Source organism: Bos javanicus, chromosome 10, assembly GCF_032452875.1.
Source record: "Bos javanicus breed banteng chromosome 10, ARS-OSU_banteng_1.0, whole genome shotgun sequence".
Classification (NCBI taxonomy): domain Eukaryota; kingdom Metazoa; phylum Chordata; class Mammalia; order Artiodactyla; family Bovidae; genus Bos; species Bos javanicus.
In genome coordinates, this window is record NC_083877.1 from 6,366,166 (window position 1) to 6,374,408 (window position 8,243).

Consider the following 8,243-nt stretch of genomic DNA (forward strand, 5'->3'; position numbering starts at 1 on the left):
TGTTCCTCACCTTTGTACAGCGCTTCTGACTGCCAGATTGCTTAATTATAAGCAGTTGCTCTTCTGATCTTAACAAATCTAATATACACCCCAAAGATCTTCCCTTCTGGATAGGTGAAATATTTCCCATGTTTATAAGCTTCATAACACCAAAACACAAAAGACGTAGACAAAGTCCAATGAAAACAGCACAAACAGATTCATTACCGCATCAGTGTATACAGACAAATCGACTTTCTCATCAGGTAAATAAGTTACCCTACAAAACAAATGAACTAATTCCAACTAGGCTACCCACCCCCACAAGAACTAGCTCCCCAATGACCTGGTTCCAAGTAAGCCAATTCCCAAATCAGGTAAACAAATTTACCCTACAAAACAAACGAGCTAATTCCAACTAGGGTGGACTTGCCCCAAGAGAACCAGTTCCCAAATGAGCCGGTTCAGGGTAGAGTCCAATAACACTTTGCCTCTCCAGTACGGTACCCCAAACAAATTTGAAGGAGGAAACAGAACAGGCTCTATCTTGAAAGCAGGACTCCATCTTGGGCCGGACTGTGGACTTTGAGCTATATGCCCAGTATCTATGGAAACAACATACCAACTGGAAAACCAGGCCCCTGGAAGGAAGAGCCCCAGGACTCTCCGTCACCTAAAAGAATACCCTAATTATCTGTGTAACCGAATAGAATCATACATTCTATTATGCTTTGGGGTACAACTGCAAGCCTATTGATAATTGTCCACTGTTAACTACCTAGGCTTAAGGCTTATGAATCACGGGTTAACTTTGATTGTATCTTTCTTTTTCCTTCATTCAGACTAGTTTCAGGGAATTTGGGGGAGGTGGGTTTGGGCACGTCGCTTAGGGTATATAAGGTTTTCACAAAAACTGGTCAGGGTCCTTGGCTAAGAGGAGATTCTGCTTTGGGCCCGGAGGGTAATAAAATGCACTCCACTATCTGCATTGTCCTTCTGAGTGAGTTTGTTTCTCAGAACGCTTGGCTACAATGAATTGACTTGTCCCATAAAGGAAAAGCATAAATTGATAAGAGAAAATGTTCTCAGTGTGCACACTGGAGTGACTTGCCCTCCAAAACTGAGCCTATGGGCTCCTAACACAAAAGGGCACACAAAACAAGCAAACTGGCTATTGGATTGGGTAGACGTACCCTACAAATGAAATCGAGTCCATCAACTCTTGGAAGTTTGTCAGTTCCTTGTTTCAACTGCCAAGCACAGGGGGGCAGTCGGTGCCACTACAGTGAATCTTGAAGAAAATATCCTCAGGACAAATGATCCCAGTACTCCCAGATCAGGGCCAGCTAGCCACCAGCAGCAAGGCACCTGCCTGGCTAAGCCAAATTATTACTGAGTCCAAGCTTGCTCTGCTCACGACATACCAGGCCAGAGATGAGGGGATGAGACAAGGAAGAGACTTTATTCAAAGCCAACTGATCAAGATGACGGCAGGCTATTGCTGCTGTTAAGTAGCTTCAGTCGGGTCCGACTCTGTGTGACCCCATAGACAGCAGCTCACCAGGTTCCCCGTCCCTGGGATTCTCCAGGCAAGAACACTAGAGTGGGTTGCCATTTCCTTCTCCAATGCACGAAAGTGAAAAATGAAAGTGAAGTCGCTCAGTCGTGTCTGACCCTCAGCGACCCCGTGGACTGCAGCCTTCCAGGCTCATCCGTCCATTGGATTTTCCAGGCAAGAGTACTGGAGGCTAGTGCCTTAAAATAACCATCTTGTCAAGGCCTGGCTGCCAGGTTCTTTTACAGATCAGAGATGCATTGGGGAGTGGGGTTGGGGTGGGGGAGGTGAGGAAACAAAGTGAAACTATTCAATTCTTGCGAATGTCCCTAGAAAGGAGCAAGCCTCAGGCAGTTGCACTCCCTTACAGCCTTCACAGTTGGCTCAGTCTCCCTCAGGCAGGCCATCATGTACATTTGACTGGAAAAGGTCAGTTTTCATTCCAATCCCTAAGAAAGGCAATGCCAAAGAATGCTCAAATTATGGCACAATTGCACTCATCTCACACGCTACTATAGTAATGCTCAAAATTCTCCAAGCCAGGCTTCAGCAATACTTGAACCGTGAACTTCCAGATGTTCAAGCTGGTTTTAGAAAAGGCAGAGGAACCAGAGATCAAATTGCCAACATCTACTGGATCATCAAAAAAGCAAGAGAGTTCCAGAAAAACATCTATTTCTGCTTTATTGACTATGTGGATCACAATAAACTGTGGAAAATTCTGAAAGAGATGGGAATACCAGACCACCTGACCTGCCTCTTGAGAAACCTATATGCAGGTCAGGAAGCAACAGTTAGAACCGGACATGGAAAAACAGACTGGTTCCAAATAGGAAAAGGAGTCCGTCAAGGCTGTATATTGTCACCCTGCTTATTTAACTCATATGCAGAGTACATCATGAGAAATGCTGGGCTGGATGAAGCACAAGCTGGAATCAAGATTGCTGGGAGAAACATCAATAACCTCAGATATGCAGATGACACCACCCTGATAGCAGAAAGTGAAGAAGAACCAAAGGGCCTCTTGATAAAAGTGAAAGAGGAGAGTGAAAAAGCTGGCTTAAAGCTCAACATTCAGAAAACTTAAGATCATGGCATCCGGTCCCATCACTTCATGGCAAATAGATGGAGAAACAGTGGAAACAGTGGCAAACTTTTTATTTTGGGGGGGCTCCAAAATCACTGCAGATGGTAATTGCAGCCATGATATTTAAAGACGCTTACTCCTTGGAAGAAAAGTTATGACCAGCCTAGACAGCATATTAAAAAGCAGAGACATTACTTTGCCAACAAAGATCCATCTAGTCAAGGTTATGGTTTTTCCAGTGATCGTGTATGGATGTGAGAGTTGGACTATAAAGAAAGCTGAGTGCTGAAGAATTGATACTTTTGAGCTGTGGTGTTGGAGAAGACTCTTGAGAGTCCCTTGGACAGCAAAGAGATCCTAGCAGTCCATCCTAATGGAGATCAGTCCTGGTTGTTCATTGGAAGGACTTATGCTGAAGCTGAAACTCCAATACTTTGACCACCTGATGGGAAGAGCTGACTCATTTGAAAAGACCCTGATGCTGGGAAAGATTGAGGGCAGGAGGAGAAGGGGACAACAGAGGATGAGATGGTTGGATGGCATCACCAACTCAATGGACATGAGTTTGGGTAAACTCCAGGAGTTGGTGATTGACAGGGGGACCTGTTGTGCTGCAGTCCATTGGATCACAAAGAGTCAGACATGACTGAGCGACTGAACTGAACTGATAATAACAAAAAATAGATAAAGTCTCAGAAGCAGGTTCAGTGTAAATTTAAAGTTAACCCTTCTCCATTACACTCTGTCCAGGTTGGTGATTGTCCTTTGAATTATGTCTTTTTCATAATGTATAATTCTCTGGTTGCAGGTCAGGAGGCATCTGATCTTTATCCAAAGATAGATTAGTGAGATAAGTTTTAGGAACAAACTTAGAGTGTCCCTTGAGAGCTCAAGTAAATTTTTTAACAATATAACACAAGAGCAAAGAACTAACTGGGAAGTGAGCTTTGGTAAACACAAACCTTAATTCACAAAACTGGAAGTTAATATTTAGTGAAACAAAAAAATTTTTTCATTGTGGGGGCATCAATCTTGCAGCCTGAGAAAACTTTATTCCATGGAATAAAAATGAGGTTCGTCAGGGGGCCTGGAAAAGCCAAGTGTCCCTGACTGTTTGATTTCAACAAGTTATTCATTTAGCCAAAATAACTGTTAGGGGAAGAACAATGACGGAAACCGCCCACAATGATGGAAACTGCCCTCAATGATGGAAACCGCCAGGCATCATCTAACCATATAACCATCTGCATGAATTGTTTTATGACAGGAGGTCCTTGTAAGGAACACAGAACTAATAAGCCACCACCAACCAGAAGAGCTCAGGAATGCTCAAAAGGTGACACCACATGTCCAGCCACCTCCCAGAATCCTCCTCACTGACATCTACCTTGGCTGAGCAATGACTGCACAGCCAAGAAGGACTCTGAGTCAGAATGTTTGGCCAAAGACAATGTGGAAACTAATCCTATCACCATAAAACTCGAGACCGCAAGCCACCTGGCAGAGCAGTCCTCCTGGGTTCCCTTACCCTGCTGCTCTCCACCCAAGCACCCCTTGCCATTAAAGTCTCTCGCTTTGTCAGCACGGGTGTCTCCTGAGACAATTCACTTCTGAATGTTAGACAAGAGCCTCATTTGGGTCCTGGAAAGGGTCGGGTCGCCTTCCTGCAACAAAACCACGGAAGATGTCAAAGGGAGTACATCTTAGTAAAACTTCTACTACGGACGAAATTCTTTTCTTGGATTCCACTTTCCACAAAACTTCTTTTTACTTTCTGTATCTTTTTCCATTCAGAAACAGTCACCTGTAAGCCAAACTTACAACTCCTGTCCCTACCTTCCCCCATTTTTTGTTTTTTTGGCTTTAAATCCAAGGCAAGGAGGGCTTTGTGCTTCAAGGACATGATAAGAGTTAACTTCACGTTTTTTTTTTGTTTGTTTGTTTTTTAAGGCAAGTTTTTAAAAAGCCACCTGGTCTTACTTGCATATGCAAAAATAAGTGATTTTGTAATTTCAAAAGAAATTTTGTCTTAGCCAATTTTCTCCAGAGTCTAAAGAATATTGTGGCCACACTGTCTTTTCTCTTTCAGTGTTCTTAATATTGATATTACCTTTCAGAAGTAGAGATACTTCATATTTAATATGTACACAGACATAAAGAGGTAGACTAGAATTTTCCTTGTTGTTGCTCAGTCACTCAGTCATGCCCAACTCTTTGTGACCCCATGAACTGCAGCACGCCAGGCTTCCCTGTTCTTCACCATCTCCTGGAGCTTGCTCAAACTCATGTCCATTAGGTCGGTGATGCCGTCCAACCATCTCATCCTCTGTCATCCCCTTCTCCTCCTGACTTCAACCTTTCCCAGCATCAGGGTCTTCTCTACTGAGTCAGCTCTTCTTTGCCAAAGAATGCTCAAACTGCCGCACAATTACACTCATCTCACATGCTAGTAAAGTAATGCTCAAAATTCTCCAAGCCAGGCTTCAAACAATAGGTGAACCATGAACTTCCAGATGTTCAAGCTGGTTTTAGAAAAGGCAGAGGAACCAGAGATCAAATTGCCAACATTCATTGTATCATCAAAAAAGCAAGAGAGTTCCAGAAAAACATCTATTTCTGCTTTATTGACTATGCCAAAGCCTCTGACTGTGTGCATCACAATAAACTGTGGAGAATTCTGAAAGACATGGGAATATCAGACCACCTGACCTGCCTCTTGAGAAATCTGTATGCAGGTCAGGAAGTGACAGTTAGAACTGAACATGGAACAACAGACTGGTTCCAAATAGGAAAAGGAATACGTCAAGGCTATATATTGTCACCCTGCTTATTTAACTTATATGCAGAGTACATCATGAGAAACGCTCAGCTCGATGAAGTACAAGCTAGAATCAAGATTGCTGGGAGAAATATCAATAACCTCAGATATGCAGATGACACCACCCTTATGGCAGAAAGTGAAGAGGAACTAAAGAGCCTCTTGATGAAAGTGAAAGAGGAGAGTGAAAAAGTTGGCTTAAAGCTCAACATTCAGAAAATGAAGATCATGGCATCTGGTCCCATCACTTCATGGTAAATAGATGGAGAAACAGTGGAAACAGAGGCAGACTCTATTTTGGGGGGGCTCCAAAATCACTGCAGATGGTGACTGCAGCCATGAAATAAAAAGACCCTTACTCCTTGGAAGAAAAGTTATGACCAACCTAGGTCATATTAAATAGCATATTAAATAGCTAGCTAGATAGCATATTAAAAAGCAGAGACAATACTTTGCCAACCAAGTTCCATCTAGTCAAGGCTATGGTTTTTCCAGTAGTCATGTATGGATGTGAGAGTTGGACTCTAAAGAAAGCTGAGCGCTGAAGAATTGATGCTTTTGAACTGTGGTGTTGGAGAAGACTCTTGAGAGTCCCTTGGACTGCAAGGAGATGCAAGCAGTCCATCCTAAAGGAAATCAGTCCTGAATGTTCATTGGAAGGAATGATGTTGAAGCTGAAACTCCAATACTTTGGCCACCTGATTTGAAGGGCTGATTCATTGGAAAAGACCCTGATGCTGGGAAAGATTGAAGGCAGGAAGAGAAGAGGACCACAGAGGATGAGATGGTTGGATGGCATCACCAACTCAATGGACATGAGTTTGAGTAAACTCCAGGAGTTGGTGATGGACAGGGAGGCCTGGCATGCTGCTGCAGTCCATGGCATCGCAAAGAGTCAGACATGACTGAGCAACTGAACTGAACTGAACTGTGCTCTGGGAAAAACCCAGGAAAACTGGCCTTCAGATAGTCAGATGTTTTGGGGTAAATATTTTATGATCCCAAATTCTTGCATCTTCTCATACCTAGAGAAACACTAACATCATGAACCAGTGTTGATCCTGGTTCTCCTAGTAGCCCCTGAGCAGCTTTTCTACTTCTGTTAATCTTTGGGCCATGTACCTTTAACTTCTTGTTAAGTTTGTTTCTTTTAGAATACAACTAATCTCCAAGTGGTAGTATGACAAGAATATTCTCTGACCAACACCAGACGATGCTGAAACAAGTCACTTTATCATTCCACGGACTCTCATCTCCCTCTGTAAATGCACCCTGACAGAGAGCAGGCAAAGAGAACCCAGAGCCCCACAGCACCCCTGTACAGCCTGAGAAGTCAGAGCGGTCATCACCACTTTTCCTTTGATACTGGGTTCCCAAATGCCTGAGAAGGGAAATAGGAAGATAGTTAGACATGAGCCAGGGTATCAAAAGGGGCCAGAGAATTGGCCCTAAAAATAAAGAGGGAAGATTGTGGTGACCCAAGCAGATAAAACCAGGGAGGGTCTTAGAATGCAGGAACAGAAAAACCAGACTCTTATCATCCTTCCCCCCACCCCCCATATTGTAACTATTAACAGATTTCGGGTCCTCCTGAGCAGTATAACCTGTCTCTCCTCCTACCCCTTACAGGGAGAAGGTATTTGACTTACTCTTCCCCACATATGTGCCTCATCCAATCAGCAAATGACTGAAAGACCCCCATCCCATTCCTTGTACCCTGGGTATAAAAGTGTACTAAGGAGCCCTGTTCAACATCAGTTCTCCCTTGAGCTAGCATCTCCCATCATGCCAGATTTTTTTTTTTATTTCCCTCTCATGTCTGGAAATTCTTTTCCAACCCATGCCTGGACCATGACACATTTTGTGTATTATTGGATTTGATTAGCTAATATTTTGTTGAGGATTTTTGCATGTATGTTTGTCAAAGCTGTTGGCCTGTAATTTTCTTATTTTGTTGTGTCTTTGTCTGGTTTTGGTGTCAGGATGATGGTGGCTTTGTGAGATGAATTTAGGAGTATTCCCTCTTTAGTGCCTTGGAAGAGTTTCAGAAGGATAGATAGAAGTCCTCTGTGTGCCTGGTAGAATACCCCTGTGAACTAGACTGGGTTAGACTTTTCTTTGCTGAGAGTTTATTCTGTTTTGTTTTTTTAATTACAGATTGAGATACTCTTCTGGTTGTCAGGTCAAATGGTCTAATTCTTCTCGACTCAGTCTTTGCAGTCTGTAAGTTTCTAGAAATTTTTTCATTTTCTAAGTTGTCCAATTTGTTGGCCTATTCAAAGAATATTATTTTTTTTCAGATTTTCATGGTATCTGTTATGTATCTTTTCATTTCTCATTTTATTTGGGTTCTTTCTCTTTTTTATGAATCTGGCTAAAAATGGATAAATTTAACTTTTAAAATAGTTCATGGTTTCTTTGATCTCTTATTTTCTCTCTGATCTTCATTTCTTTTGTTCATCTTGTGCTATGTTTTTTTCTTTTGCTAATTCTTTTATTTGGTAGGTTAAGTTGTTTGAGTATTTTTTTATTTTATTTCTTGAAGGTCTATATTGCTATGAACTTCCCTCTTGGAACTAATTTGTCAGAGTCCAGTAAATTATATAGAGTTATGTTTTCATTTTCACTTGTCTGAGGTATTTCAGTTCCTTTTTGATCTCACTGTTGACACACTGATTCTTTCCAGAAGCATGCTTAGTCTCTACATGTTTGTTCTTTTTCAGTTTGTTTCTTCCGTTGATTAACAGTCAGGAAAATGCTTAATGTAAGTTTTATCCCCTTATATTTGTTGAGGTTTATTTCTT